The 20000-nt window shown below is 46.7% G+C and overlaps 1 protein-coding gene and 1 long non-coding RNA gene across 6 annotated transcripts in view; one reads left to right on the forward strand and one right to left on the reverse strand.

The window, feature by feature from the left end:
• LOC110503387 (protocadherin Fat 3) overlaps positions 1-20000 on the forward strand; it is a 332354-nt gene that overhangs the window by 143193 nt on the left and 169161 nt on the right. The gene's annotated exons all lie outside the window — the stretch shown is intronic.
• LOC110504128 (uncharacterized) lies at positions 1632-2320 on the reverse strand. The gene is made up of 3 exons (XR_016491428.1): positions 2240-2320; positions 1880-1990; positions 1632-1767 (listed from the first exon to the last, which is right to left on the reverse strand). It is a non-coding gene; the product is annotated as an uncharacterized LOC110504128 (long non-coding RNA).

Raw genomic sequence — 20000 nt, forward strand, 5'->3', positions numbered from 1 at the left:
TATTTTTTTGTTATTTCAAATAATACTTTTTTTATTGCCGTTTTAATTTTAAGAATGTGGAAGAACAGTATATCTCCAGTGATGATTTCAGTTTGTGGAAGAACAGTATATGTGACATTTTGCTTGACTCCTGTAAGATGTCCTTTTTTAACACCTTACAGTATATGATGTTTTAAGTACTTTCAAGTACAGATGCCCTTCATGTAAATAACTTAAATGCAATATGCAGTTAATTCATTTGTATGGAGGTTCATTTAAAGGTGGTCTATCAACTTTAGCAATGATGACTTTTCTTAAAAGTTGAGTCATGAAATCTTAGTCTCATTTAAAATGAAGCCCTCGATGTGAACATACCATAGAACTACCAAAATAGAATACAATGAAATTAATTCAATCAAAACAAGCACAACTTGTAAATATCAAATAGGGATAAATGTGATGTGCCAATATGCAGGTCCATTATGCAGGTCCCCAAGGTCAATATTACAAAACGTTCAGAAAACCATTCTCTTTGTGTTTTAACACTATGATCAACAATTAAATTGTGAATTGCATTAAACCCATGCTAAAGGCAAGAAATGTCCTTCTGCACTGAGGTGACAGCAGTAAATAAGTATTAACTGCTTAGAGTTAATGCTAAATGTGGTGACAGAGAGACAGTGTATATTGTAATGAATATAAAAAGGGAATCAAGATCAAATGAATACTCACATACTGTATGTGATGACTTATTTGTTTTTAATTCATTCAGATTAAAAAAGGTTCAAATGATCACACAAAATAATTCAACAGAACACATTGTACATAACATTTTCTACACTAGGAACAACATCTTAAAATTAAATTAATTCAATATATTGTGCTGGTTCAAATCATACACAAATTGAATCACATAGAAAACACCTACGATACATTTAATTTCCTACAATAGGGGTGACATGTCTTCTGAAATGTATACAGATTCAACATACTACAGTATACAGGTTCAGGGGATCATAAACTCACAGAAAAAACGTTTAATTATGTAGCTTGGTTTAACAACAAATTATTCACTCTGCAGTGATTCATAAAAAGAGCATGCAGCAGCTGGCAAGTAGTTGAGCATGGTCATCAGATCTTGGTACTTGTTTTTTTTGATGGGCAGAGGACTCTCATATGCTCTAGGGTAGTGGCTTGCAAAATAGGAAGGTTGAGGTGTAGCTCCTCGTTTTGGTTTGGAGATCAGCCACGACTTCCATTCCTCAACTAGACTGTGGCTCTGTTTGGCGTACAGATTCCAAGGATCCTCAACTGAAATTAGAACAGAAACATTTGAAGTTCCTGACATCAATAACAACTTTCACAGTCAAGCATTAGGATATTTTATTGTTAGAACAACATGTTGCATGTTGATGGGATGTTAGTAAACTATTCTCTGTGCAATACCTGTGACTTTTAACCACCTCACTGAGGTGATCTGTAGTCCACCTGGTCGCTTGAGGACAGAATCTGGGAGGTGCCTGAAGTCTTCACATTGCATCCTCATCACCTTGAATGGTTTTGCTGGTTGTGCTTCAAGTATCATCTTTGAAACATCATCCGGTGTATGAAGGACTGACACCTTGCGCCTCTTCTCGATGGTGGCAAAAGATCGATCACAAGGAAGAAAAGAATGACCAGAGACCATGAACTTCTGCTCAACTTGGGTAAAGTAACCCATAGAGACGAGCATCGACATCAGATTGAGCATCCGCCAGTTGTTATTCTGCCCACAGCATCTGTCAGCATCTGTACAGAGAATACAATATGTTTGTAATTGATATTCATATAGACATTAATTAATATTTTCACTTGCCTGAAGATGGCTGTTGGTTAGCTGGAACACAGACATGAAAGTGACCTTGCACACATTCAATCTCTGGCCTGCTTGCTGTACATGGTATTTGAAGGTTTGTTTCCGTCGTTTGTTCTCCTTTGTATCCTCAGGTTTACGTCTCCGTTTCACCTCATGCTGCAATAAAAATTGACAATGATGAATTCAGAATTTAAAATACTGTAGCACATTCAGGATATTGCTTGATCAGGACCTCCATCTTTCACACACTCCCAATCTATACACAGAATGAGTTTGTATTGCACCATTGTGTAACACAGCACTTTTAGAGTTAACGTTAATGTACGTATCATTACTGTCAAAGTTAAACTATGCAAGTGTTCAATATAGCTATTATAATAATAGGCGTTTTGTCTTATTTCTAACCTGTTCTAAGCCGGAGAGAATCAACGCTTGTTGTTTCTCGTATGGGACAGTATAGAACCTGTTGAACAGATGCAGCTTGCGCTCATCAGTCAACTTTCCACACTCCTTTCTGCACGTCGTGGAACACGCTCTTCCCTGCAGGATACAGTGTAACTAGCTAGCTACTGTAGCCATGTCGAATCATCCGGTGGACGGAGAAAAAGTAGCTAGCTATGTTTCTTCTATAATCTAGCAATAACATTTGTAACGATAATGTATGAGTTAGTAGCCAACGAACTTTAGCTAATATGTTTTCTCTATAGTTACAAATTGGACAACCCAGAACATACATGTTAGTTACTGTACTCTATAGCTAGCTAGCTTGATTGTTTGATATACGGTTCTTCCACATACCTCTTTTGGACAGCTTTTCCCAGTTTTTTCTTGACCCTTACGATTTGTATAGGGTTTTCCCGCATCCCGTAAGATCTTCCTTTGCCTGTCTTTCCATTCTTTTAGTTTTGTTTTACCTTTCTTTCCCACATTTCTGCGATTTTCATCAGCAACAGAAAGGTGGTGCACATAAACGGTTATTCCACGAGAGCCTATCTTTAAATTTAAAATTATTGTTAATTAGCGCATGGAAAGCTTGTGAAACCGGTTCACTATAGAAAAATGGTGTCCAATAATGATTGTTCATGTATATCTCATTTTTTTTTTAAATGTCACATATATGGTTCTTCGTCTGTAGGATTCAACTGACTACCTTCAACTGAAATGTATCTGGGGACTTTAATAAAGCAAATCTGAGGAAAACGGTATCAAAGTTTAATCAACACATCGCCTGCACCACTCACCCCCTTCCAGGATGGCTACACCCGCGATAACATCTGCTAAATATGTGTACACGACCAATAACATTTGATTTGATTTTAAAATAATTTGTATCCCTTCCTAGACTAAGTTATCTTTAGTGAAGTTAGACATTCTGTTTGGTTTCATCCCCTCATAAAGCTGCCTCTGTGATTCCTATCTCTCCTCTCCTGCACTCACACATCTCTTCCCTCTTCCCTCTCAGGATGTTTCGTGTTTTAATCACTTGACTTCTTACCTGTACGTGATTACAATATAGTAATTATACACTTAGAAGACGCGTAGTGCAGCACTGGAAAAAGCAAAAATGAACTAATAAAGTTGCCTAAATGGTAATTCTCTGCTTGCTGCTGCCCATAGCTGAGCGGCAGGAAGCCTTGTGGTTAGAGCTTTGGGACAGTAACTGAAAGGTCGCTGGATTGTGTACTGAAGCCGACAAGGTGAAAAATCTGTTGCTGTGCCTTTGAGCAAGGCACTTCATCTTAATTGCCACAGGGGTGACCTCATTTCCTGTGGGTTTCTCAGGGGGAGTTGGCATATGCAATAAACACATTTGTGTGCAACAGGGCAAATATAAGCATCCCCCAGAAATGATTATGATTGAACAAAGCAACGCATCCGCTCATGCTTTAGTGTATGTTGTCAGTTATTCATTCAGTTAAGATTACATTTCAGAGCAGCAAACAAAGAGAACATTAAGTATGTTCTTAAAATGGCTGCCGTCTCTTTTAGAATTCTTGTCTGAAGTGCTAGTGACCTTCAGAAGTACTCTGAGTAAATCGTTCAGACTGGAGAGTTTATCAGATGAAGCTGTGGCTCTTTGAATGGACACTTAAACAGTTGGATTGGATTGAGTGTTTGCTTGTTCGTTTGTTTATTTGTGTAATGGTTGTGCCCTTGTTGTCAGTTTCCTTGTTAGGACCCTCTATAGTGGCTATGAAGTGATGTAGTCGGATATGTTTCTCATACAGAGGCAGAGGCTAGACGACACAGTAAAGGACAATGATGCCGGTCTCTTCTGCTGGTGTATCCCTCTTCTAAACTCTGTCCTGCTCTTTCTCTCTCTCCCTCCACCCCTCGCTCCCTGTACTCTTCCCTGTTCCATCTCACGTTCCTCAGGTTAACAACTTTCTGCCCTCAGCTTTCTGCGGTGAAACTTTTTCTGTTGACAAGGTCTCCAGGGCTGTGAAATTCTGTCTTCTCTCAGTCTGCTCTGACAGAGTCCAGCTTTACTTATGTCTGCTCAACTCCTTTGTCTGGCATTCAATGTCCCGACAACCTCACAGGCCTTGAGACTGTAGATATTACACACACGCGTGCCCACACACACACACACACACACACACACACACACACACACACACACACACACACACACACCGGCCCTGTTCTGTCTCAGGTAACGGTGAGTAACAGTGAGTATTATAGCAGGCTCTGTTGAGCTCATTATCCTCTGGTCTAGTAGTGAATCTCCATGTGTGTTGTAGTCTCAACACACAGCAGCCCACAGACGGTAGGGTCATTACACTGCTGGGTTAGACACACACTGGGACACTTGTCTCTCCCTTAGTCTCCTACTCTCATTCTCTCTGTCTCTTACTTTCTCTCCCTGTTTCTGCTTTTCTCTGTCTTTCTCTCTTTCTGTCCATCTTTCTCTCACTTTTTATTCTTACTCTCTCTAGGTGTGCCCTTCTCTCTCTCGCTCTCACTGTCTCTCTCTAAATTCATTTAAATTCAAGGGGCTTTGTTGGCATGGGAAACATATTTTCACATTGCCAAGGCAAATCTCTCTCTCTCTCTCTCTCTCTCTCTCTCTCTCTCTCTCTAAATTCATTTAAATTCAAGGGGCTTTATTGGCATGGGAAACATATTTTCACATTGCCAAGGCAAATCTCTCTCTCTCTCTCTCTCTGAATTAATTTAAATTCAAGGGGCTTTATTGGCAGGGGAAACATATTTTTACATTGCCAAAGCATATATATATATATTATATCTCCCTCTGTCTCTCTCTCTGTCTCTCTCGCCCGCTCTGTGGAGTGTGTGTGTGTGTGTGTGTGTGTGTGTGTGTGTGTTGGATCAGTCAGGTCATACAGATGGCTGAGTGACATCATGTAGGGCTGATCCCGAGGCAGGAACTAGGACCAGGGTAAATTATAGTGTTCCCTTGGCGACCGACGGAACGGGAGCGCTCTGTCATTACCATGTGGTGGCGGTCAGCTCGCTGGTCTCAACCCAGAGCAGAAACAACCCACTGACTGTGTGTGTGAATGCGCGTGTAGCCGGTCAAAAACGTAACGTTCTCAACCGCCACGTCCCGACGCTTGTACACACACATCCTGATGTTTATTTTACCTTGGTTTTACCAGGAAATAAAATCTAGGACTTTATGAATTTCCTTTCTAAGAATGATTGCTGTTCTTTTGAGGTTTCTTAACTTCAGACTCTTTAAACTTTTGCCCTGAAGGCATATTTATACACTTATGTTTGTGTGGGTATATACAGAGATTACTCTGTTGAAAGCTAAAGGAACTGAATCTCTTCTAACCCCCCCCCCCCCCCCCCCCCCCCCACATACACCAAACAGCAAACAGAAGTAGACTTCTGTTAGTCTTACTGGAACCCTGTTCCCCATCCTCTTTTGTTCAGGTTGCTAGGATACCGCCCCCTATGGAGGAATGTTCCTCTTCTGAAACGAGCTCGCATCGTCCTCCCAGCGCCTGTTTTATGTCCTGCTAAACCCGCACGCATACACACACACACACACACACACACGCCGGTGACCACAAACTCCCGTGTGGCCCCTGTGGAGGAATGCCCCCCCCCCTCCCCTCCCCTAGTTTGCTTAGACCCCCTGTCCTCTATCTCTCTCTCTTTTCTCTCTGATGGCCTCCTCTTTCAGAGTTGTATTTTTTAAATTATTTTACATTTCTATTTTTACCCCTTTTTCTCCCCAATTTCCTGGTATCCAATTGTTTTAGTAGCTACTATCTTGTCTCATCGCTACAACTCCCGTACGGGCTCGGGAGAGATGAAGGTTGAAAGTCATGCGTCCTCCGATACACAACCCAACCAAGCCACACTGCTTCTTAACACAGCGCACATCCAACCTGGAAGCCAGCCGCACCAATGTGTTGGAGGGAACACCGTGCACCTGGCAACCTTGGTTAGTGCGCACTGCGCCCGGCCCGCCACAGGAGTCGCTGGTGCGCGATGAGACAAGGATATCCCTACCTCCCTAACCCGGACGACGCTAGGCCAATTGTGCGTCGCCCCACAGACCTCCCGGTCACGGCCGGTTACGACAGAGCCTGGGCACGAACCCAGAGTCTCTGATAGTACAGCGCCTTTAACCACTGCGCCACCCGGGAGGCCCTCCTCTTTCAGAGTTAATGTTATATTGGCTGTCCATGAGTCAGACTTAGAGAACAGACTGTCTGCCAGGGAAGATGGGCTGGAAGAGAGTCCCTCCCTCCCTCCCTCCCTCCCTCCCTCCCTCCCTCCCTCCCTTGTCTTTCTCCCACACACACTCTCTCTATCTGTCTCTGTCTTTCTCATCTCATTCTGAAGTCTCACTCTCTGTCACTCTCTACCTCTTCTTCCCTCTCTTTCTCTCTCTCCCTCCCTCCCCGTCTCTCTCCATTCCCCCAGGGTCTGAAAGGTTTGTGTGTCACCACTAATGACTGAACCCTCCTGGCTCCCAGTTCTATATCTAGCTGGGGGTGGTTGTTGTTCTATTCTGTCCTGTTGGCACACTGTGGCTACTCTCTCTCACCCCAACTCTCCCCATATTGTCTGTTGGCTTCTAGAAGTTTCTTCTCTCTATCACTCAATCTCTCGCTCGCTCTCTCTCTCTCTCTCTCTCTCTCTCTCTCTCTCTCTCTCTCTCTCTCTCTCTCTCTCTCTCTCACTCACAATTCAATTCAAGGGGCTTTATTTCCATGGGAAACACATGTTAACATTGCCAAAGCAACTGAAGTAGGTAATATACAAAAGTGAAATAAACAATAAAAATGAATCTCTCTCTCTCTGTCTATGTTTGGTGGGAAAAATGATGTCTTGTTCCACCCGCTCTGTCTGAAATAGAATCCCCCCCCCCCCCCCCCCCCCCCCCACTATGTTTGTGAGCCGGTCTTTATTCAGTTTTATTACAGAAATATGAAGGGGAGATGCCGCCATCCCCTCTTAGAAGATTGACAGCTGAAGAGAGGAGACAGTGGGGGCTCTTCTTCCAGGACCAGAGGACAAAGAAAGGACCTAACAAACCCACATTAGGATTAGGGGATAGACACGCACACGTGGGCACACACACATTTACACTGCTTCTCATCCAGAAATGCCCACATCCTTACACAACCCCCTCTGTCCAATCCCAGCCCATGGGAACCGTTAGCTTGTCATAGTCAGAAAATCAGAATCCAGCTGTGCATTTCATACACAAACACAGCCTCATGCATAACATCCATTGTTACCATTATTAAATGCTAGCATGTTGTGCATATTTGTATCATACTAGCATTCTTAAGTGCATTGTTATGCTACCACGCATTGAAAACACCTGTATGCCACCTTGGAACATCTACGGGAATTCTGGCATTTTCCCAGTCCTTATTCTGAGGAATGCTCTTAGCCAAGAGGTTAATTTGGGCTAACAGACACTAAGCTGTGGCCGTGCCTGGGTATAATAAGGATCATGGAACAAGTTTTTACCAGATGATTTCCATTTAATTCCATAAAAGCCATTCCCGCCAGCTCCTCCTTTCTCCTCCTCTCCAGTCTCCACGGCGATGGGCAATTAACATCAGGGCTTAAACGGCAGCCTAGGCCTCACCAGCTGAGCACCAATCAGCAATCAACCAGATTAGATTTACAGCCTGGCAAAGTGATGGGCAAGAGAGAGAAGGAGTGCAGCCGAGGAGAGGGGCTGAGGTAGATGAAAGGGGATGAGAGAAAGAGAGAGGGAGGAGGAAGAGAGAGATGGTGGCACATGAGGAGTTGTGAAGGAGAAGGAGGGATGGGTAGTCGAGAGGGATTGTAGCTGAAACGAGAGATAGACAGGGAGGGAGGGAGGGAGGGAGGGAGGGAGGGAGGGAGGGAGGGAGGGAGGGAGGGAGGGAGGGAATAGTTTCTCAAAAGTAGAAGATAATTATTTAATTGTCATGATGTAATAATCAGCTGAAATATGATGTGATTACCTTGATTATATTACTACTTGTTAATTGCTTTGGTAACACTGCATTTAACATTGTCATGCTAATAATGTGAGTTAAATTGGAGTGGCAATCAGACAGGGAGAGGAGATGCTGGGCGACAGGAAGACAGGAAGAGGAGATGCTGTGAGACAGGAAACAGTAAGAGGAGACGCTAGTGGACGTGGAGAGGAGATGCTGGGAGACAGGGAGAGAAGATGCTGTGAGACAGGTAGACATGGAGAGGAGATGCTGGGAGACAGGGAGATAAGATGCTGAAAGACTGGGAGAGAAGATGCTGAAAGACAGGGAGAGGAGATGCTGAAAGACAGGGTGTCAAGGAAAGGAGATGATGGGAGACAGGGAGAGGAGATGCTGAAAGACAGGGAGAGGAGATTTTGGGAGACAGGGAGACAGGGAGAGGAGATGCTGGTGGACAGGGAGAGAATATGCTGAAAGACAAGGAGAGAGGGAGAGGAGATTCTGGGAGACAGGTCCTTGTCCCATCGCGCACTAGCGATTCCTATGGCTTGCCGTGTGCAGTGCACCAGGTGTTTCCTCTGACACATTGGTGCGGCTGGCTTCTGGGTTTAGTGGGCATTGTGTCAAGAAGCAGTGTGGCTTGGTTGAGTTGTATTTAGGAGGACACACCGCTCTCGACCTTCACCTCTCCCGAGTCTGTACGGGAGTTGCAGCAATGAGACAAGACTGTAACTACCAATTGGATATCACAAAATTGGGGAGAAAACAGGGGTAAAAAAAAAAATCTCTTTCTAGAATCATGGCCATTAATATGGAGTTGGTTCCCCCTTTGCTGCTATAACAGCCTCCACTCTTCTAGGAAGGTTTTCCTCTAGATGCTGGAACATTGCTGTGAACATTTGCTTCCATTCAGCCACAAGAGCTTTAGTGAGGTCGGCACTGATGATGTTGGGTGATCATGCTTGGCTCGGAGTCGGCGTTCCAATTCATTCCAAAGGTGTTCAATGGGGTGAAGGTCAGGGCTCTGTGCAGGCCAGTTAAGTTCTTGCACACCAATCTTGACAAACGATTTCTGTATGGACCTAGCTTTGTGCACGGGTCATTGTCACGCTGAAACAGGAAAGGGCCTTCCCCAAACTGTTGCCACAAGGTTGAAAGCACAGAATCGTCTAGAATGTATGCTGTAGCATTAAGATTTCCCTTCACTGTAACAAAGGGACCTAGCCCGAACCATGAAAAAAAGCCCCAGACCATTATTCCTCTTCCACCAAACTTTACAATTGGCAGTATGCATTGGGTCAGGTACTGTTACTCTGGCATCCAACAAACCCAGATTCGTCCATTGGACTGCCAGATAATGAAGCATGATTCACCACTCCAGAAAACACGTTTCCACTGCCCCAGAGTCCAATGGCGGCGAGCTTTACACCACTCCAGCCAACGCTTGGCATTGCACATGGTGATCTTAGGCTTGTGTGCGGCTGCTCGACCATGGAAACCCATTTCATGAAGCTCCCAGTAATTGTGCTGACGTTGCTTCCAGAGGCAGTTTGGAACTTGGTAGTGACTGTTGCAACCGAGGACAGACTAATTTTACTCACTACACGCATTAGCGCTCGGCGGTCCCGTTCTGTGAGCTTGTTTGGCCTACCACTTCGCGACTGAGCCGTTGTTACTCCTAGACGTTTCCACTTCACAATAACAGCACTTACAGTTGACCGGAGCAGCTCTAGCAGGGCAGATTAACTGACTTGTTGGAAAGGTGGCATCCTATGACGGTGCCACGTTGAAAGTCACTGAGCTCTTCAGTAAGGGCCATTCTACTGCCAATGTTTGTCTATGGAGATTGCATGGCTGTGTGCTCAATTTTTATACACCTGTCAGCAATGGCTGTGGCTAAAGTTTCCAAATGCACTAATTTGAAGGCCATGCGGTGTATGTTTGGGCACGTGGCAAGCGTGGGAATGAGAGTAGACAGACTTGTGCCTGCAGGAGTGAGGCCTTGGGGTGGCCTCAATGGACACAATGCACGAGTGTGTGTGGATTTGTGTGAGTGTGTGTGTGTGTGTTTTTAGTTCTAATTGTGCATATGCTCATGCAAATGAATCTGCGTGTCTGGGATTGTGAATATAAGTGTCTGTTTTAATGTGTGTAAATCCTGATCTATCCACCTCTTAGTGGAGCACGTGCTTTATATAATGCTACATGTGAACAGTAGTCTTATACTGGCACTGCGTTGTACAAGGTTTTTCTTGTTCTTTATTGGGTTTGACAATAAACATGTCATTTGACAAGCTCTTTAAGCCCTCTCCATTCAGCCGGTGGCAGAAATACTGCATGAACACAGCATACATCATGTGTATAATGGAGACAAAGTGGCTTACAGAGACCACCAGCAACACCATGGAAATCAAATCAATGGCCTGATAGCGAGGGCTATAGTGACACTTAGATGTGTGTAAAATATGCCTGTGATCAGATAATGTAAATGACACACACAATCAGATGCAGACACACACACACACACACACACACACACACACACACACACACACACACACACACACACACACACACACACACACACACACACACACGCACGCACGCACACACACACACACACACTCAACATCATAATGATTGAAATGCCAGTTTAACACGGTCTGGCAAAGCCACTTGCCTTCTATCTCGGCTGCAGACAGTGTATCAGGTGTGATTTGGTCAGTCAGAGTATACGGAGGGAGAGGAACTCAAATGGGATCAGGGTAGTAAAGGTGTTAGATGTTTATATACCCGTTTTTCACAGCATGTCTCATAGGGCTGACCCCATGTAATCGACTGGTCAATTGTTTGTTCCAGCAGTCGCAATTATATATATTTTTATGGCACACGAGACACCTGTCTGATTCATTCCTGTCTGATTCCTGTCTGATTCATTCCTGTCTGATTCATTCCTGTCTGATTCCTGTCTGATTCATTCCTGTCTGATTCATTCCTGTCTGATTCATGCCTGATTCATGCCTGAGTGGACTAATCCATTGCGGAGGCCACAGGGAGGGCACACAAGTATCACCAGTAGTACATTTACCGTTAATTACCATAATTTCTCATCCACAATGTTTGTTTGGCTATGGTCATTTCTGTTAATTAATTTGATATATTATTATTATAGTCTTACTGTTCTCATTGAAGGGGTGGACACGTTGTTTGCCAAGAGCACATCCCAGGCTACACTTTTGAGAATTTTGGAGGATTTCTTTCTTTCCATTGTTAATTCATTGTCTTTTATTTGGGGCGCTCCAGTCAATTCTGAGTAAGAACATGCACCTGAATACACATAGAAGTAGGCTTAGGCTACCTGGCCTGCACGCAAATGTAGGCCTGGAAATGTGCCCATTTGGGATCTGATACTTTTTCTGATTGTCTTAACTCGCCAGCACCTTGGAGCTTCTCAAAGTCATGCTTTCTTTGCCTCAAACAGCAAGTAAACAAAGTCTGTTTTTACATCCTTTGAGAATGACAATACTTCCTCAACGTAACCTATTTGAAAAATATTTCCAGTTCTCTCTCCCTTTTGATAACCACTCAGCATGAATGAAGAAAAAATGTCATGCTCCAATCTGGTGGAAACATCATACAATATGCCTATTAGTTCTTTATGTAAATAACCTACAGCTGTGTCTGTCCGGAGCCCACTGGCAGGGGAACCTCTGAGGGCCCAGAGTATTTCATACACTCAGCAAAAAAAGAAATGTCCTCTCACTGTAAACTGTGTTTATTTTCAGCAAACTTAACATGTGTAAATATTTGTATGAACATAACAAGATTCAACAACTGGGACATAAACTGAACAAGTTCCACAGACATGTGACCAACAGAAATGGAATAATGTGTCCCTGAACAAAGGGAGGGGGGTCAAAATCAAAAGTAACAGTCAGTATCAGGTGTGGCCACCTGCTGCATTAAGTACTGCAGTTCATCTCGTCCTCATGGACTGCACCAGATTTACCGTTCTTGCTGTGAGATGTTACCCCACTCTTCCAACAAGGCACCTGCAAAGTTCCCGGACATTTCTGGGGGGGAATGACCCTAGCCCTCACCCTCCGATCCAACAGGTCCCAGACCTGCTCAATGGGATTTAGATCGGGGCTCTTCGCTGGCCATGACAGAACACTGACATTCATGTCTTGCATGAAATCACGCACAGAACGAGCAGTAGGATGATCCTGCAGGAAGGGTACCACATGAGGGGGGAGGTTGTCTTCACTGTAATACACAGCGTTGAGATTGCCTGCAATGACAACAAGCTCAGTCCGATGATGCGACAACAAGCTCAGTCCGATGATCCTGTGACACACCTCCCCAGACCATGACAGACCCTCCACCTCCAAATCGATCCCGCTCTAGAGTACAGGCCTCGGTGTAACGCTCATTCCTTCAACGATAAACACGAATCCGACCATCACTCCTGGTGAGACAAAACTGCAACTCGTCAGTGAAGAGCACTTTTTGCCAGTCCTGTCTGTTCCAGCGATGGTGGGTTTGTGCCTATAGGCGACGTTGTTGCCGGTGATGTTTGGTGAGGACCTGCCTTACAACAGCCCTACAAGCCCTCAGTCCAGCCTCTCTCAGCCTATTGTGGACAGTCTGAGCACTGATGGAGGGATTGTGCATTCCTGGTGTAACTAGGGCAGTTGTTGTTGCCATCCTGTACCTGTCCTGCAGGTGTGATGTTTGGATGTACCGGTCCTGTGCAGGTGTTGTTACACGTGGTCTGCCACTGTGAGGACGATCAGCTGTCTGTCCTGTCTCCAAGTAGCGCTGTCTTAGGCGTCTCACAGTAGGGACATTGTAATTTATTGCCCTGGCCACATTTGCAGTCCTCATGCCTCCTTGCAGCATGCCTAAGGCACGTTAACGCAGATGAGCAGGGCCCTGGGCATCCTTCTTTTGGTGTTTTTCAGAGTCAGTAGAAAGGCCTCTTTAGTATCCTAAGTTTTCATAACTGTGACCTTAATTACCTACCGTCTGTAAAGCTGTTAGTGTCTTAACAACCGTTCCACATGTGCATGTTCATTAACTGTTTATGGTTCATTGAACAAGCATGGTAAACTGTGTTTAAACCCTTTACAATGAAGATCTGTGAAGTTATTTGGATTTTTACAAATTATATTTGAAAGACAGAGTCCTGAAAAAGGACATTTATTTTTTTGCTGAGTTTACAATGTTGCATGTTTGCAAGCAGCAGCTTCTGGTTGGACCAAGTTGATAGTTGAAATAATGTTTTAAGTTCCTTGCAGGGAAGCCATGTGTAGCCAATGTGATTTATAGGATATTATTTTTTAATCAGGATACTACTACCTGCAGGCTGCAATGTTTTGATTTGTTGGATTCATGTAGGCTATTTTTACATATTTGCAATGGCAATTAAAAGTTACTTTTAGATTTGTATAATTTTTATTTAGACTTTTGATTAACCACATGTCATTTAATTTAAGATATTAAAACTATTATAAATGAAATGGAACTGTTTAACGAAAATGTGCATATAAAGATGGCACGTAGATCAGTGTAATGGCACGTAGATCAGTGTAATGGCACGTAGATCAGTGTAATGAACACGAGGGGAGACAGAGAGCTGGTTTCAAGCGCAGGGCGCAGCAGGTGTTTATTGCAAAGGAGCACAGGAGGAGGCAGGTAGCTGGGTCCAGGGGCAGGCAGAAGGTCATACACAGGAGGAGGCAGGTAGCTGGGTCCAGGGGCAGGCAGAAGGTCATACACAGGAGGAGGCAGGTAGCTGGGTCCAGGGGCAGGCAGAATGTCATACACAGGAGGTCCAAAAGGACAACAGTACAGGCAGGGAAAAGGCTAGTAACGTAGTCCAGGCAATAGGTAGATAACATGAAATCCGAGGCAGGGAACAGGCAAAAAGGCATCGTTAGTGAGTCAGACAAAAACTATCATACACAGGATGAGTAAATCACGGGAAAAACAGCACTCTGAAAGACGTGTGTCACAAAACATGAAAAATGGAAAAGATTGTTGACTGCTGGTATAGCCTATTACCTTCAACTTCAGGAGCATAATGTCAGAATATGCCGATGCCAGCAGCAGCGGGAGGAGGGAGAGGAGTAGGGGGAGGAGGGAGAGGAGGAGGAGTAGTAGGGAGAGGAGGAGGAGTAGGAGGGAGAGGAGGAGGAGGGGGAGGAGGAGGAGGAGGAGGAGGAGGGGGAGGAAGAGGGAGAGGAGGAGGAGTAGGAGGGATAGGGGGAGGAGGGGGAGGAGGAGGAGGAGGGGGAGGAGGAGGGAGAGGAGGAGGAGTAGGAGGGAGAGGAGGAGGAGTAGGAGGGAGAGGAGGAGGAGGAGGAGGAGAAGGAGGGGGAGGAGGAGGGAGAGGAGGAGGAGTAGGAGGGAGAGGAGGAGGAGGGGGAGGAGGAGGAGGAGGAGGAGGAGGGAGAGGAGGAGGAGGAGGGGGAGGTGGGGGAGGGGGAGGGTCAGGAACAGGTTGTTTCTTCTGGATCGGCTATATTGATCTCTGGCTCTTTCTTAAGTAATCTGTGTCTTCATTTTTAATCACAGTGTGTCACGTTCTGACCATCGTTCGTGTGTGTTTTCCTTGTTTTAGTGTTGGTCAGGACGTGAACTGGGTGGGCATTCTATGTTGGATGTCTTGTTTGTCTATTTCTATGTCCGGCCTGATATGGTTCTCAATCAGAGGCAGGTGTTAGTCATTGTCTCTGATTGGGAACCATATTTAGGTAGCCTGGGTTTCACTGTGTGTTTGTGGGTGATTGTCCTTAGTGTTAGTTTGCACCAGTTTAGGCTGTTTCGGTTTTCATTACGTTTATTATTTTGCACTGTTTGTATTTGGATTCATGTTGCTATAGTCACAATAAACATGGATCGCAATCTACACGCCGCATTTTGGTCCGACTCTCCTTCACACCTAGAAGACCGTTACAGAATCACCCACCACAACAGGACCAAGCGGTGTGGTAATGGGCAAAGGAAAAAGCAGCAGCAGGAGCAGCGCGAGGAGGTATGGACATGGGAGGACGAATTAGACGGTAAAGGACCTTGGGCTCAGCCAGGAGAGTATCGCCGCCCCAAGGAAGAACGGGAGGCGGCGAAAGCGGAGAGGCGTTGGTACGAGGAGGCAGCGCGGCGTCGTGGATGGAAGCCCGGGAGTCAGCCCCAAAAATTTCTTGGGGGGGGGCTAACAGGGAGTATGGCTACGCCAGGTAGGAGACCTGAGCCAACTTCCTGTGGTTACCGGGGGGCTAGAGAGACCGGGCAGGCACCGTGTTATGCTGTGGAGCGCACGGTGTCCCCAGTGCGGGTGCACAGCCCGGTGCGGTACATTCCAGCTCCGCGTATCGGCCGGGCTAGAGTGGGCATCGAGCCAAGTGCCATGAAGCCGGCTCTACGCATCTGGTCTCCAGTGCGTCTCCTTGGGCCGGCTTACATGGCACCAGCCTTGCGCACGGTGTCCCCGGTTCGCCTGCATAGCCCAGTGCGGGCTATTCCACCTCGCCGCACTGGCAGGGCGACCGGGACCATTCAACCGGGTAAGGTTGGACAGGCTCGGTGCTCAAGAGCTCCAGTGCGCCTGCACGGCCCGGTCTATCCGTCACCACCTCCACACCCCAGCCCTCCGGTGGCAGCTCCCCGTACCAGGCTGTCTCTCCGGCCCATCCGTCCAGAGCCTTCCTCCTCTCCAGCGCTGCCGGAGCCTCCCGCCTGTCCGGCGCCTCTGCCGGAGCCTCCCGCCTGTCCGGCGCCTCTGCCGGAGCCTCCCGCCTGTCCGGCGCCTCTGCCGGAGCCTCCCGCCTGTCCGGCGCCTCTGCCGGAGCCTCCCGCCTGTCCGGCGCCTCTGCCGGAGCCTCCCGCCTGCCCGGCGCCTCTGCCGGAGCTTCCCGTCTGCCCGGCGCCATCGGAGCTTCCCGTCTGCCCAACGCCGCCAGTGCCGCCCGTCTGCCCAGCGCCGCCAGTGCCGCCCGTCTGCCCAGCGCCGCCAGTGCCGCCCGTCTGCCCAGCGCCGCCAGTGCCGCCCGTCTGCCCAGCGCCGCCAGTGCCGCCCGTCTGCCCAGTGCCGCCAGCGCCGCCCGTCTGCCCAGCGCCGCCAGCGCCGCCCGTCTGCCAGGAGCCGCCAGTGCCGCCCGTCTGCCAGGGGCCGCCAGTGCCGCCAGTCAGCCAGGGGCCGCCAGTGCCGCCAGTCAGCCAGGGGCCGCCAGTGCCGCCAGTCAGCCAGGGGCCGCCAGTGCCGTCAGTCAGCCCAGCGCCAGCGCCGCCAGTCAACCAGGGGCCGCCAGAGCTGCCAGTCTGCAAGGAGCTACCAGTCTGCAAGGAGCCGCCAGAGCTGCCTGTCTGCAGGATGCCGCCAAAGCTGCTAGTCTGCAAGGAGCCGCCAGAGCTGCTAGTCTGCAAGGAGCCGCCAGAGCTGCCAGTTAGCATGGAGCAGCCAGGGCCGCCAGTCAGCATGGAGCAGCCAGGGCCGCCAGTCAGCATGGAGCAGCCAGGGCCGCCAGTCAGCATGGAGCAGCCAGGGCCGCCAGTCAGCATGGAGCAGCCAGTGCTGCCAGTCAGCATGGAGCAGCCAGATCTGCCAGTCGACCAGACTCTTCCAGATCTGCCAGTCGACCAGACTCTTCCAGATCTGCCAGTCGACCAGACTCTTCCAGATCTGCCAGTCGACCAGACTCTTCCAGATCTGCCAGTCGACCAGACTCTTCCAGATCTGCCAGTCGACCAGACTCTTCCAGATCTGCCAGTCGACCAGACTCTTCCAGATCTGCCAGTCGACCAGACTCTTCCAGATCTGCCAGTCGGCCAGGATCTGCCAGAACCGCCAGCCGGCCAGGATCTGCCGGATCTAACTACCTGCCTGAGCTTCCTCTCAGTGCTGTGCTACCCATCAGTCCCGAGCTACTTCTGTCCCGAGCTGCCCCTCTGTCTCGAGCTGACCCTCTGTCCCGAGCTGTCATTAAGAAGGGTCACCTATCTAGGGACGCTAAGGAGGTGGACTAAAACTGTTATGGAGTGGGGTCCACGTCCAGCGCCAGAGCCGCCACCGCGGACAGATGCCCACCCACACCCTCCCCCATAGGTTTAAGTTGTGCGTCCGGAGTCCGCACCTTGGAGGGGGGGTACTGTCACGTTCTGACCATCGTTCGTGTGTGTTTTCCTTGTTTTAGTGTTGGTCAGGACGTGAACTGGGTGGGCATTCTATGTTGGATGTCTTGTTTGTCTATTTCTATGTCCGGCCTGATATGGTTCTCAATCAGAGGCAGGTGTTAGTCATTGTCTCTGATTGGGAACCATATTTAGGTAGCCTGGGTTTCACTGTGTGTTTGTGGGTGATTGTCCTTAGTGTTAGTTTGCACCAGTTTAGGCTGTTTCGGTTTTCATTACGTTTATTATTTTGCACTGTTTGTATTTGGATTCATGTTGCTATAGTCACAATAAACATGGATCGCAATCTACACGCCGCATTTTGGTCCGACTCTCCTTCACACCTAGAAGACCGTTACACAGTGCTTAAAAGCATCAGACCAGCTCAATAGCCTACATATAGTTGAATTTATTCAAACTTACTGTAGGTTAAGTCTAGATATGGAAAAATACGTTTAAAAATTTCTCCCAAACGATTGGTCGAAAGAACAGGTGACTCGTCGACCAAGATTTGTTTGAGTCAGGGACAGCCTTAATGTCTCCAGTCTCTATGTAACTGATTTATTGTCTCAAAGTGAACATTGATTACCTCTGTGACCACAACACCACACAAGGACTTTGTCTTTCTTAATACCAGATATTTAACCTCATATCCAGGCTTTCTTGTTCTCTGTCCATTTATGAGGAATAGTGTCAGTCGCTCGCTCTTTCTCTCTGTCTGTCTGCTTCTCTTTCTCGCTTCCTTTCTCTTTCTCCCCCGCCCACTCCATACTAATGACTCGTTTTCAGACTTTGGCTGTGTGTTTAAGATTTCATTAAGATCACCTCATCCAGTCACCTCTGTGAAACCCAATGAGCAGCCCTGAATCTCAGATTGAGAAGAACACTGAGGTCTGACATCCATTTATATTATGGCACTTTGTTGACCTCTTGAGAGCAGGCTCCAAAAGTCCTTCTGAATCTTCTAGAATGTTACAGATTGTTACAGGACATAGGCTACCATGGTCTGTGGGCAGCGCTATGCCTGGTCTAGGTTTGACTTTGTCTTGACTTTATGAAGTAGGCTGAGCTACAATCTGGCCTTGAAAGTCCTATAGCTTTTCCTGACCCCATTGACCTTGCAGGACAAACTCCGTGTCCTATATATACTGAACTCCCTGGCCAGCTGCTGCCCTCTTGCTTCTTCTAACAGGGTTGAAACCACTCACAACAACATGTGTTCAACAACTCCCATACCTTCAGCTTTTCTTCTACAGTAATTGCACAATCACAAAGCCCCTTACCAATAAACTCATTCAGGCATCCGATTTCCAATTCTACTTCCCAACACTCTGAGGTAGGAGTAGTAACAATCCCCAACAACCTGAGGTAGGAGTAGTAACAATCCCCAACAACCTGAGGTAGGAGTAGTAACAATCCCCAACAACCTGAGGTAGGAGTAGTAACAATCCCCAACAACCTGAGGTAGGAGTAGTAACAATCCCCAACAACCTGAGGTAGGAGTAGTAACAATCCCCAACAACCTGAGGTAGGAGTAGTAACAATCCCCAACAACCTGAGGTAGGAGTAGTAACAATCCCCAACAACCTGAGGTAGGAGTAGTAACAATCCCCAACAACCTGAGGTAGGAGTAGTAACAATCCCCAACAACCTGAGGTAGGAGTAGTAACAATCCCCAACAACCTGAGGTAGGAGTAGTAACAATCCCCAACAACCTGAGGTAGGAGTAGTAACAATCCCCAACAACCTGAGGTAGGAGTAGTAACAATCCCCAACAACCTGAGGTAGGAGTAGTAACAATCCCCAACAACCTGAGGTAGGAGTAGTAACAATCCCCAACAACCTGAGGTAGGAGTAGTAACAATCCCCAACAACCTGAGGTAGGAGTAGTAACAATCCCCAACAACCTGAGGTAGGAGTAGTAACAATCCCCAACAACCTGAGGCATTAGCAGAGGTGAAAAAAGTACCCAATTGTCATACTTGAGTAAAAAGTAAAGATACCTTCATAGAAAATGACTCAAGTAAAAGTGTAAGTCATTAAAATACTACTTGAGTAAAAGTCAAAAAGTATTTGGTTTCAAATTACACAAAATTATATATATAAAAAAATGTTATAGCTAAAATAGACTTAAGTATCAAAAGTATAAATCATTTCAAATGTCTTATTTTAAGGAAACCAGACGGCACCATTATTTGTTTAATTTTTTGCGGATAGCGAGGGTCACACTCCCAACACTCAGACATCATTTACACACTCATTTACATATGTAGCCTAGCGGTTAAGAGCGTTGGGCCAGATCAGAGGCAGTAGGGATGACCAGGGATGTTTGCTTGTGTGTGTGTGAATTAGACAATGTTTCTGTCCTGCTAAGCATTCAAAATGTAACAAGTACTTTTGGGTGTCAGGGAAAATGTATGAAAAAGTCCCATGTTTTTCATCAGGAACGTAGGGAAGTAAAAGTTGTCAAAAATGAGAAACAGTGAAGTACGTATTTCCCCCAAAGTATTTACAGAGACTTTGGAAAGTGTTCAGACCCCTTGACTTTTTCCCACATTTTGTTACGTTGC

Source organism: Oncorhynchus mykiss, chromosome 24 (assembly GCF_057628025.1).
Source record: "Oncorhynchus mykiss isolate SJ-2025 chromosome 24, ASM5762802v1, whole genome shotgun sequence".
Classification (NCBI taxonomy): domain Eukaryota; kingdom Metazoa; phylum Chordata; class Actinopteri; order Salmoniformes; family Salmonidae; genus Oncorhynchus; species Oncorhynchus mykiss.